This window comes from Phyllobates terribilis, unplaced genomic scaffold, assembly GCF_046119375.1.
Source record: "Phyllobates terribilis strain yellow unplaced genomic scaffold, ASM4611937v1 Scaffold_2__4_contigs__length_985480577, whole genome shotgun sequence".
NCBI classification, from domain to species: Eukaryota; Metazoa; Chordata; class Amphibia; order Anura; family Dendrobatidae; genus Phyllobates; species Phyllobates terribilis.
The window spans coordinates 936,114,996-936,127,823 of record NW_027362762.1 but is presented as its reverse complement, the minus strand read 5'-3'; positions in this window follow the sequence as shown (position 1 = coordinate 936,127,823).

The following is a 12,828-nucleotide window of genomic DNA, read 5'->3' as shown; positions in this document are numbered from 1 at the left end:
AGGAGGAGGAGGTGAGCTGTGACATCACCTATTGTGAATGGTGGATCCTGTATTATCTACTGTATATAGAGGTGTTATCAGTCATTGTACAGGAGGAGGAGGTGAGCTGTGACATCACCTATTGTGAATGGTGGATCCTCTGTTATCTACTGTATATAGAGGTGTTATCAGTCATTGTACAGGAGGAGGAGGTGGGCTGTGACATCATCTATTGTGAATGGTGGATTCTGTGTTATCTACTGTATATAGAGGTGTTATCAGTCATTGTACAGGAGGGGGAGGAGGTGAGCTGTGACATAACCTATTGTGATTGGTGGATCCTGTGCTATCTACTGTATATAGAGGTGTTATCAGTCATTGTACAGGAGGAGGAGGTGAGCTGTGCCATCACCTATTGTGAATGGTGGATTCTGTGTTACTTACTGTATATAGGGGTGTTATCAGTCATTGTACAGGAGGAGGAGGAGGTGAGCTGTGACATCACCTATTGTGAATGGTGGATTCTGTGTTACTTACTGTATATAGAGGTGTTATCAATCATTGTACAGGAGGAGGAGGTGAGCTGTGACATCACCTATTGTGAATGGTGGATCCCGGGTTATCTACTGTATCTATTATACTGTTCAGAAGAGTTTTCAGCAGTCCCATTATCATCACAGACACAAAGCATGAATCTAGTACCAGGCTTTGTGAAAATTGCAAGATTTTGTATTTTTTAATCTAATCATATGGAAAATTTAAACACAATTATCAATTGAAAAAAAAATTTCATACAAAAACCTAATTTAAGCAATAATTAATGTTCTGATTATATATTCCCTTTGAGGAGCTCTGTGGAATTGATGGCATATTTCTTCACCGGTCTTCCTATCTCTTGGCTCCTCATCCTCCTTGATGCCATTAGTGCCACGATTAGTATACCTGTCCATAGTAAACCACCGATCTAACCACCAAAATCTCCCAGAAGATCTCTCAATTTGTCCCTGCTCACATCACCCAGGGCAGAACCAGGTCTATGACCCCTACACTCTCTCAGATAAAGCATCACATATGTGTTTGGGGGGGAATTGGAGAGCAATTCCGACAGGTCAATATTATATTAATATTTATAGATTTTTTCCTTTTTTTTTGTGGTTTACTACTTTTAAATTGTTACTTTTGCTATTGGGAGGAGGAGCATGAGGTGACTGTTATACTTCACTCCAGTGCTGGATTCACAGCCACACAGCTCAGTACTTCTGTCTAATGTCCACCATGCAGCTGATGCTTCTTTCAGTGTGATACATAGAAGCAGGAGTCCCTCGTGTCTCTGTGTGCCGTGTGTGGGAGACATCATAGCCGCTTGTCTCCACATGGGGACAAAATGATCACTGTCATAGGGTGACCGCAACCGGGCGCGAGGAGTCAGGGAGCATGTTGACACAAGCGCCATTTTCAGCTAACTGGACGGAGAACATTATTACAAGATGGGTGCCACGACAGCGAACATTATACAGGGTGCAAACATTTATTACAGGATGGGGGCCAGTATGGGGGAAGTTATTACAGGACGAATACCATTATTCCAGGATGGGGGGCATTAATACAGGACGTGTGGGTCAGGATGAGGGACATTATTACAGGACATTGGCCAGAATGGGGGACATTATTACAGGAAAGGGCTTTGGATGGAGGACATTATCACAGGAAGGGGCCAGCATGGATGACATTATTACTGGAAAGGGCTTAGGATGGGGGACATTATTACAGGACATTAGCCAGGATATAGGGGACTTTATTACAGGAAAGGGCTTTGCATGGGGGACATTATCACAGGAAGGGGCCAGGATGGATGACATTATTACTGGAAAGAGCTTAGGATGGGGGACATTATTACAGGACATTGGCCAGGATATAGGGGACATTATTACAGGAAATGGCTTTGGATGGGTGACATTATTACAGGACATGGGCCAGGATGGGGGACATTATTACAGGAAGGGGCTCAGGATGGGGGACATTATTACAGGAAGGGGTCAGGATGGGGGGCATTATTACAGGGCATGGGCCAGGATGGGGGACATTATTACAGGAAGGGGCTCAGGATGGGGGACATTATTACAGGAAGGGGCCAGGATGGGGGACATTATTACAGGGCATGGGCCAGGATGGGGGACATTATTACAAGAAGGGGCTCAGGATGGGGGACATTATTACAGGAAGGGGCTAGGATGGGGGACATTATTACAGGGCATGGGCCAGGATGGGGGACATTATTACAAGAAGGGGCTCAGGATGGGGGACATTATTACAGGAAGGGGTCAGGATGGGGGGCATTACTACAGGGCATGGGCCAGGATGGGGGACATTATTACAGGAAGGGGCTCAGGATGGGGGACATTATTACAGGAAGGGGCCAGGATGGGGGACATTATTACAGGGCATGGGCCAGGATGGGGGACATTATTACAAGAAGGGGCTCAGGATGGGGGACATTATTACAGGAAGGGGCCAGGATGGGTGACAATATTACAGGACATGGGCCAGGATGGAGGACATTATTACAGGAAGGGGCTCAGAATGGGGAACATTATTACAAAAAGGATGGGAAATATTATTACAGGGGGCCTGTACATGTGACCAACATGTTGGTGAGGGCCCAGGTCCAAATTTTGTACCAGGGCCCATAGGACTCTAGTCAGGCTACTGTCTGTCCCATTAGCTCAGAGACAACTTATAACTTGTGATAGAGCCTGCAGAGGAAGAACTGGCGAAAATGCCGGATACACATCATATAATGGCCAGAAATGGTGTTATTCCTCATGTACACACATGACAGCTTATTCTGAAAGTCACCTGAAACTACCGGTTCACTAAAAAAAAACAAAAAACACTTTTATATTAAAATTAGCTTTGTGCCACTATATGATAAAAGTGTTTCTGTTGGGGGCTTGTTTTTTTGGTTCTTTCGTTGTAGTTTTTATTATGTTGGGATACATATGACTTTTTGATTTCTTTTTATTACTTTTTTTGGGGGAGACCAGAAATTCTGCGTTATTGAATTTAGTTTGGTCCATTATGGACATGGTGATAGCAAATATGTTTATTTAGATTTATTTTTTGTGCGAATTTTATTTTATGGTTACTTATTTTGGTGTTGTATTTTGTCTCCTATGGAAACCTAGATAGCTATATTGTCATGGTAGGTAGGAGCAGACTGTCCATACCCAGGATTCACCATAAACATTTGGACTCTTTTCCAAGATCAATTAAAGAAATCTCGTTCTTAGACATATTTAAAACAATTACTAAAGGGATTGTACAATCGTCAGTTTTTTGGAGCGCACTGCTCCCCTTGCTTCCTTTTTATCGGGGGGGGGGGTGCACTCCTGATTGATTTCCAGTTTGGACCGGCGGCATAGATGCGTCACTGGCCCAAACTGAGCATTCTCCGTTACAAGCAGAAGCAGCCTTCCCTTTCAGCATTGCTGTTCTTTAAAAAAAAAGAGTTTGGAAGTGCTGCGCTTGTTGCCTAGGAGATCGACTACTGCTAAAAGACTGCAGAGGTGAACGGTAAACAATATAATTAAAAATCCTTCATTATTGAGAATGGAGAGGATTTTTTTTTTTAATAAGAGATAAATTGCATATTTTGTTTTGTAATTCTAACCATTTATGATTCTGAGGAAAAAAACCCTTTAAGGAGGACTACTCAAAAGTGGCCTTGTTTTGTTGTTATTTTATTCCTGCTGCTCCTCTGAGTTTCCCCTTTTTTGTTTTTTGAAAATCCGACATACGGTTACAGAGATATGGGCCTTTTTTATCCGGTTCTAAGACACGCCCCCAGAGAAAGCTGTGAGCCACGCCCTCTTTGTAAACACCATAGAAGTTAGAAGTAAATAGCAAGGCCCATATCTCTGGAACCGTATGGCGGATTTAAAAAAAGCAAAAAACAAAATAATCAGGGGACCGGCGGAAATAAAATAAGAGCAAAAACTGGCCACTTTTTTTCCCAGTGCCAGGTCCCCTTTAACACACTTACTCACTACACAGAACATTATAACCACACTGATTGATTTATCCCTGGACTATTTGACATTGGGTTGCACTGCCTGTGATTACTGATGAGCTTTAGAGACATGGATTGAACTATGTAAAAGGGTTAAACGGCCCGTAAAGAATTATGCCTGCATTGCACACACTGTCCTGTAGGTGTCACTGTGGACTATAAGATTTCCCCTCCACTTGCCAAGCCATTGCTTAAGCTTGTAAGGACTGCGATTTATGAGAAGAGGAAATGGCTCACACTTTATAAAGTTTATAGCAGACTTTCAAGGGCTTTTCATGATGTCAGATTGAAAATAAACTGCACTGAATATTCCCGTACTTCACAGAGGGATTTGGCAGCTGTAAACCTTTTAACTTGGCAGGAACCAGTAGCTGAGCTGAAGTCTGCGGGGAGGTGAGAGGTGGAGGTCACCAGTGCGAAATGATGGAGTCACAGACAGGAAGCTGGAACCAGAAATGTCCCTCAATCTGGTAAATCCCAAATGTCAAAAAGTAGCGGCATCCTCAGCGGAGCGAGTATTAAATCTACGCTTTAACCTCTTCCCTGTCCAGGCAATTTTTTCATTTTTTTTTTGTGCCTTTTGATTTTTTTTTTTCGGTGAATGATGCCGAAATTCTCATTCCTTGCAGAGATTGACAGCGGCATTTAAATGGTTAAGCCGTAGTGATCGGAGCTAGCTCCGGTCGCTGCTGTTTAAACACGGGTGCTGGCTGTCCCAAAAGTTGTAAGGAGGTTTTCCTTCAAGCTGTATCTAGGACTTGGTGGCTTGTTGGCGCTCCTCCATAACCTTGAGCATATATAGGTAACTCCCTTTGCTTGCACCTTCTCCTAAAAATTCAGAAATCCATACTTTCTTTTTTTTTTCAACGAGATTGTTTTTACTTTTGCTGAGTCTTTTTTTATGACATTTTTTAATGCATTTTTTTTTTTGCAATATCGAGTTTCCACAAGGAATCTGCATCAAGAAATTACATGTCAATTCTTTTTTTTTTTGGCGCCGCAGTTTTACAGAACTGAAAATACCTGTGAAAAAAAAAATAGTAAACTTTTTCAGAGAGAATTTTAGAGGAAATATTACAAAATCCCCTATCCTAACTATACTCCAATTATGTCCAGTCTGTAAGTCTTGTGTGTGCTACAGAGCCCGGCCACTATGAAAACTTCAATTGAAGGGGTTTTCCCACAAAAAAACATTGATCATTTATTCTAGAGAAGAAATATGATTACTGGAATTTTCGTAAATAATAAGGATTGGGGTTCCGTGCATCTTTAATGCACAAGGTAAGGAAAAGTCGTGGAGATTTGCTGCATGCAAAGATGATAGGAGTGACAGCGGAAGTCTAAGCATTGCTTGGGGCTTGTGATTCTGTGTGTAATTGCAATATGCAACCAGTGAGTGTCGCTATTGTACTGCACGAGACGTAATTTTGTCCATGTTCAGTAAATGGCTTTTGATCTGAGTGACGGTTCATGTCCCGTGCGCAGAACCTGTAGTGCGCTCCGACAGATGCTGTGTGTATGGAGGATACAGACTGGTGGTGCAGAGCTCCCTGATACCAGCGCGGTCCTGTAATAGGAACCACCGGGGTAACAAGTCCGTTCATGACATTTCTTCCTCCTGAATCTGTGAGTGATATTATTGAGAAGTGGAAGGAACCGCTGCACGAAGTGGAGACCCCATAACATTACAGAGCGAGAGGTCGAGTGCTGAGGAGCAGGGGGCAGAAAAGTCGCCACCGCTCTACTGACCCCATAACTGCAGAGTCCAGACATCCTCTGATATAACATCAGCACAAACACTGCGCCCCCGCCGGGAGCTTCATGTTAGAGCAGCTACATGCAGCCGTACATCACCAAGCACAATGCCTAGCGTCGGATGGAGTGGTGTAAAGCCGCCACCACTGGACTCTGGAGGAGACGTGTTCTGTGCAGTGACGGATTGCACTTCTCTTTCTGCGTCTGATGGAGGAGTCTGGGTTTGGTGATTCCAGTAGGACATTACCCCCTGACTGCATTGTGCCGCTGGAGGAAGATAATACTATGGGCTGTTATCATGGCTCGGCCCCTCAGCGTCAGTGAAGGAAAATATGAATACTTTAGCATAAGACTTTGTGGATAATTGTAGCTTCCAACTTTGTGGGAACAGTTTGGGGTTCGCCCTTTTCTGTTCCCCATGACTGTTCCCAGTGCACAAGCTCCTTACAGATATGGCTGGTGGAGTTTAGTGGGAAGAACATGACCAGTCCCACAGAGCCTGGACCTCAACCCCCTCCAACAACAAGACCAGAGATTGTGAGCTCGCCCTCTCCCCAACATCGGTGTCGGACCTCACAAATTATCTTCTGGATGAAGGGGCAAATATTCACACAGACGCCTCCAGAATCTTGTAGAAATCCCTTCCATATAGGAGCTGGAGCCGTTATATCTGCAGAGGGGGAACCAACTCCATATTAATGTCTATGGGATGTCTTAGAAGCTCCTGTAGGTGAATGTGGAGGGGCCACAGTCCCTTTTTTCATATAGTCCTAATTGAGTCATAAGGAGCAGATCACATTGGAACGAAATCTAGAAGGAAAAAACCCTCCGGCTTCTTCTGTATGAAATCACTGACTGTTTTAATCCAGTAAAATATTTCCATTAACCAAACTTAGAGTCGCAACGTCATGGAAAAATATCCCTACAAGTGGCAATCACTGGTGAACCTAAACACCAGGTTTATGGTTGATCTTCGTTCACACCGGCCAGTTATTGGTAAAAATACTCTGATACTGCAGATCAGTCTGGGACGATTGGTCACTGTAAAGAGGTGCGAGAAGTATGAAGTCTATAAAGAAGAAAGTTTCCATTCTCTAACAAGAAACAAAAGGGAATTAGGCTAGAATATTTTTTAACGTAATCCAAAAATGACGACTGATAGGTCGTGGAAACTTAGGACCCAATTCATTATTGCATTTGCACAATTTTTGTCTATTTCTTTACTGTTTTTGATCTGCGGTAAATTCTACTTTTAATTTGCACCCTTTTAAAGTCTTTTTTTTTTTTTTTAAAGTCTTAAACTTTTGTATAAATGTTCTCCTGTCCTTCCCATGCGGAAGGTGAAAAAAAAACATGAAAGTAAAAAATAAAGAACATTTTTAATTTTGTGCAAAATTCATGAGCTGCGTGCACCATTTTGATACATTTGGCGCAAAATCGTCGGCAAAAACTATAAGGAAAAAAAAAAGTCAAAATGTTTTAAAAAAAAAATCGCGAAAGATGAATCAGCCCACAATTTTTTGGGGCTTGATATTTCGCTAGGACTGTCCTTATATGTAAGGCCTACATACGTTCGTATCATGGTCTTTTAATATTAGTGAGTGCCTTTTAAAATTTCCTAATAAAGATTTTTTTAATTTTTTTTCTTGCTTTTTGGCAAGTATGGTGTCCATATACATCTTACAGGGGTCCTACAAGAATGTAATAAAATGGCCCCCATCACATAATTCAAACAGCAGCCTGTCTTAGTGACATGTCAGAACACGCTGCAGTCTGAAGTAATACAGCTCCTGAGACTGGTGTCTCAACTGACAGAGGAGCTGTATTGTTAGTACACCTACCTCTGTGAGCTGAGGAAAAAGACTGTGACATCAGAAGAAATACATTTTCTACAGTCTCAGTCGCCCAGTGTGCAGTCAGCTGAAAAAAACATTTATTTCTTCTCCTGTCACAGCGCTTCTCCTATAGCTCACCGTTAAGTGACACAACTCCTCTGTCACTGAGAAACAGGTCTCAGGAGCTGTGTTTCTTCAGACTGTAACCCATCCTGACACATGACTTGGATGAGCTGCTGTTTGAATTACGTGATGGGGGCCATATCATCATATTCTTGGAGAACCCCTTTAAAGAGTTGTGCAGCTTAATCAGTAAAGTGCCCCATTACTCCTGCACAAGCGTTATTCCACTAACATCTGTGCTGCTGATCCCTGTGGCAGATACAGTCAAGTGGAAATGCAGTCAATCAGCGGCCATTGATCGTCTGCAGCCTTTACTATTTCAGAAGAGTAGTCGACCACTCTGATGGAACATTGATGAGCTGCAACTGGTCAGCGACCATGACTCACCTCCTGCAGTGGCACCACTGCAGCAATGTTGCCACTGCTGTTCCATGGTGGGTGAAGTGTCATTGTTGTGTCATGTGACCGCTGCAGACAATCAGTGGCTGCTAATCGGACGCAGCCTTTACTATTCAGAGCGGACACTCACTCTGATGGAACGTTGATGAGCTGCAACTGGTCAATGAAGACGACTCGCTTCCTGCAGCGCCATTGTTGGAGCGATGTCGGCGCTGCCATTCCATGTAGGGTGATATGACATAGTTGTCACGTGACTGCTGCAGACAATCAGTAGCTGCTGATTGGACGCACCATTTACTATTCAAGAGGGGATGTCGGAATATTGAGGAGCTTCAGGTGATCAATGGTCGCGTCACCCACTGGAAACAGCACCGACATCTCTGCAATGTTGTTGCTGCGGGAATTAAGTACACCTTGTTTTTATTTTCTATGGGCCACTGATTAAGCAGGGGTTGTCCTCTACTTTAAGCCTTAACCACAAGTTGCAGAAGTAGCAGTAGCAACCAGACCTGCCACCAAGGAAGATGACTGTATTATAAATGACACATGGTAGGTTGGGGGGTCCCGTTACAGATTTTGCATCGGGGGGCCCAGGAGCTTTTTTTTGCACTTATGACTGAACTCTTCCATGGCGGTCAATATATGTCAGGAAGGATCTAATATGAACATAAACCTCTTAGTAACTGTAATGTACTGTACCTCACACGTCAGAAAACATATCCAAATTACAATAGCGGTGTCTTAATGGATGCCTGGAGGTGACAGGGATAATTCCTGTGAGTGATACTACATACTGGGATGGATGGGTGGTCTACCTTAGACAATTGTGGTTAAAGGGAAAAAAAGAGTTTACGCGGTAAATAAATCACACTCGGCCTGGCAGCGATGAAACGTGTTAGGACGGAGCGCTCGCCATACAGCTGTATATACACAGTAAGTGTGAGGAAGGCAGAAGTCGATTACAAGCAGATGTAATGAGGTGACAGCACCCTGATCCACAGGTGGAAGATCCCCTGAGGTCCTGCCAAGGACCAGGAATGATGAGGTGCGGGGATGAGGGCTGTCATGCGGACGACCAGGAAAACAATGAAAATATGAAGTGACCTCGGTTTGGCGGGGAGGGTCGAGAAAAAAAAATTCCTTTGATAAAAAATGTAAAAGAAAAGTGTAAAGTTTAAGACCCCCGGTCCAGATTAAGTATGTGTTGGGTTTTGAATTCAAGCTGTGACCTATAAATTTGAGGAGGAAAAACACTAAGCTCTACATTTTTTCCATAAGGTGCACATACTTTTCATCAGTTAGGCAAAACAAAAATCTGAAAACTGATTTGTAATGACTTTCTTCTAGGCTGAGATATGGTCGCCTGAAGCTACAGGTCCGAAGCCTGAGGGTGCACAACTGAGACCTTCTGACGTCAACATGTCCTCTTCTGGGTTGGGTGCAGTGTAGCAATAGAGGCCTTGAGTGGATTCAAGTCATCAAATACATCTAATTTATTCCTGTTTTTCACGGTGATATGTACAGTATGTGTACACATGTCTGAACATCTTTGTGCGTGGTACTCATAAGTAGTTTAGATACCCGCTGCTAGATGTGGTAGGGTGGTCTTCTTGGTTGCCCTGATGAAGAGCTGTAATTCACTGGTGAGACCACTGAGATAAGACGATGGCAAGTGAAATTGAGACCTGCACGGGGACTGTTGACGTCATTAGGTGGATGTGTGATTGGATACAGAGGTGCTGTTGTAGCCTCTCTTATAAAGGCACTCTTGTAGGCTGATTCTTATGGATGTACTGTGGTTGACTCTCTCATCAAGGCACTGTTACTGAAGAAGTGTTTTAGGCTGGTGCTGTTGTATGGCACTATGGCTGACTCTTACGGTGGCTACTGTGGTTGACTCTTATATTAAAGCCCTGTTATTGATGTATTGTTGTAGGCTAGCTTTGTTATACGGTGCTGTGGCTAACTCTTTTGGAGGTACTGTGGTTAACTCTCATGGAGGTACTGTGGTCGACTGTGTTATTGATGTATTGTTGTAGGATGGCTCTGTTATTTTGCACTGTGGCTGTTTCTTATGGGGGTACTGTGGTTGACTTTCATGGAGGTACTGTGATTGACTCTTTTATTTAAAGCCCTGTTATTGGTGTATTGGTGTAGGCTAGCTTTGTTATATGGCACTGTGAATAACTCTTATGGAGGTATTGTGGTTGACTCTATTATGAAGGCCCTGTTATTGATGTACTGCCATAGGATGGTCCTGTTATATGGCATTGTGACTGACTCTTATGGAGTCACTGTGGTTTACTGTTACTGTAGGCCCTGTTATTGGTGCACTGTTGTAGCTGTGTTATATAGTGCTTTGACTAACTCATATGGAGTTACTGTGGTAGACTGTTATTGAAGGCCCTGTTATTGATGTATGGTTAGCTTTGTTATATGGTGCTGTGACTAACTCTTTTGGAGGTACTGTGGTTGACTCTCATGGAGGTACTGTGGTGGACTCTGTTATTGAAGGCCCTTTTATTGGTATATTATTGTAGGCTAGCTTTGTTATATGGTGCTGTGACTAACTCTTATGGAGGTACTATGGTTGACTCTCATGGAGGTACTGTGGCAGACTGTTATTACATAGTAACGTAGGTTGAATAAAGACCTAGGTCCATCAAGTTGAACCTTTCTCCCCCAGTTGTACTCCCTACAAAATTATATTTCTCGTCTTGAGATATGGTCTTTCCAGAAATTGAACTTACAAGCTACATCATTGCAGGCAGCAGCTAAAGCCATGAGCCACAACTTACACTAAAATGTAATTTTCTCTTTTTTGATGAAGTCTCACCGAGAATTGAACCCACAACCTCTAACATTGCAGGCAGTGGATAAAGCTATGAGCCATAGGCTGCTCTAAAAGTTCTACTGCTTCTGGGATTTGAACCCCAAAGCTCCACTCTATGAGGCTGAAGCTTTACCAGTCAGCCTTTGGGTCAAGTGATTATTGATGTACTGCTGTAGGATGCTTCTGATATATTGCACTCTGATGGAGGTTGTAACATACCTGGCGGCTTCCTTGCATAGTGGTCCATCTCCCACTGTGCAAGAGCACGCACTTGATCTCCAGTCCAGTCTGCTAGCCTGGCTTCCCTCCATGCTGTCTGTTTACCTCTGTTTCTGCTGCTTAAGGGCGGCGCCCGATCACTTTCTGTTTCTTGTACCTGCTGCGGGCACACCCCTTGTGCGTCCTCAGCCTATTGCTGTCTGTCATCTGGTATTTAACCCAGCTCCTCCCAAGAAACCCTGCCTGAGCATTGTGTTTCATTCAGTGTGCTCTTTCACTCTGAATGTGCCAGGTCCCCATCTGTGTTTGCTTGCCTGCCCTTCCTGGAGGCTGTATTTCCAGGCCTGTCTGAACACTCTCCTTGCCTGTTCTTTCCGCCTTCTAGGGGCCGCATACCTAGACCCGCTCCTGTATCTTGTCTGTCCTGTCTGAACACGCTCCTAGCCTGTTCCTCCCACCTTCTAGGGGCTGCATGCCTAGACCCGCTCCTGTATCTTGCTACTGTGTCTGTTCTTGTCTGTATTCTCTTCTAGCCTGTTTCCTGTGTTTCTCTATGTCCGTACCTTTCCTTTTTCTGCAGAGTCTGAACTCGTACCTAACTACTGCTCGTTGTCACTGTACTTCCGTTTGTGAGTTAGTGGTCCACTCGCTACTTCACTGTAAGTACCCTGTGGGTATCTGGTTCTGCCTTTCCCTTCCTGCCTGCTCCGTGTGTACATAGCCCTGTCCCCCCTGCTCTGCCTTGCTCACCGCTCCGGCGGTTCTAGCCTGCTCTGCCTTGCTCACCGCTCCGGCGGTTCTAGCCTGCTCTGCCTTGCTCACCGCTCCGGCGGTTCTAGCCTGCTCTGCTTTGCTCACCGCTTCAGCGGTTCTAGCCTGCTCTACCTTTGCTCACCGCTCCGGCGGTTCTGGCCTGCTCTGACCCTTTGCTCACTGCTCCAGCAGTCTTGCTCCGCTCTGACCCTTTGCTCACTGCTCCGGCAGTCTTGCTCCGCTCTGACCCTTTGCTCACTGCTCCGGCAGTCTTGCTCCGCTCTGACCCTTTGCTCACTGCTCTGGCAGTCTCACTCCGCTCTGACCCTTTGCTCACTGCTCCGGAAGTCTCGCTCCGCTCTGACCCTTTGCTCACTGCTCCGGCAGTCTCGCTCCGCTCTGACCCTTTGCTCACTGCTCCGGCAGTCTCGCTCTGCTCTAACCCTTTGCTCACTGCTCCGGCAGTCTCGCTCTGCTCTGACTACTCTTGCTCACCGCTCCAGACGGCCTCGTCCTGCTCTACTCACGCTCACTGCTCCGGGCGGTCTCGTCCTGCCCTGCTCTCGCTCACCACTCTGGGCGACCTTACTCTGCTGTGTTTGTCCGCCACATCTGTGGTTCTGTTCCTGAGTCCCAGTGTGTACTGGGTCCTATCCCGCCTGTGTTCCTACCTGCTAGTGCCTCCCTGTCTGCACTCTAGCCGTGCTTGCCTGTATACCAGTCGTGCCTGCCTATACCCACCAGTCTGTGTGCCAGCCTAACCTGTCTGTTCCTGTATTCCCCTGTGTGGGTCAACAGCCGTGTCCGGGGTCTGTCCTGGAGTAGCACCTGGTCCCTCTGCTCGGTTCCTCCTTGGTGCACTG